Raw genomic sequence first — 481 nt, forward strand, 5'->3', positions numbered from 1 at the left:
ATCCTCCCCCGGCTCGGCGGGCTGGGACCCAAGGGACCTCTGCAGTGGCAGCAGTGGGCGAGACGCTGTCTCAACCACCATTTCTCATCATTTTCCTCTGCCTTTTGGTCGAGGAAATTATCTTGCTGTGAAAGGCACCGCGGGGCACTGCCCACACCCGGCGGGAGCAGATCAGGCCACAGGGCCTGCAGTTGTCCCACACCACGGGCAAGGGTTTCAGCTGTGATGAACGGAGCACTCACAGTGTCCTTGCAGCGCCAAGCAGGGCTGGGGACTGGGGTGGGAGCACACGGACCAGGCTTTGCCGTCCTGGTGCCATCCCATCCCAGGGGAACAGGGGTGGCATGGCGGAGCTGCGGCCGCCCACCCTGTGAGCCGTGGGAAATAGGAGGACAATAAACTTTCACTGCACCTTTTTCCAGGGAAGGGCTGGTCTGTACTGTCACATCTGGCCCATCAACATCTCCCACCTGTGTCACTG

Source organism: Pygoscelis adeliae, unplaced genomic scaffold (genome assembly GCF_000699105.1).
Source record: "Pygoscelis adeliae isolate BGI_AS28 unplaced genomic scaffold, ASM69910v1 Scaffold262, whole genome shotgun sequence".
In the NCBI taxonomy this organism is placed as follows: domain Eukaryota; kingdom Metazoa; phylum Chordata; class Aves; order Sphenisciformes; family Spheniscidae; genus Pygoscelis; species Pygoscelis adeliae.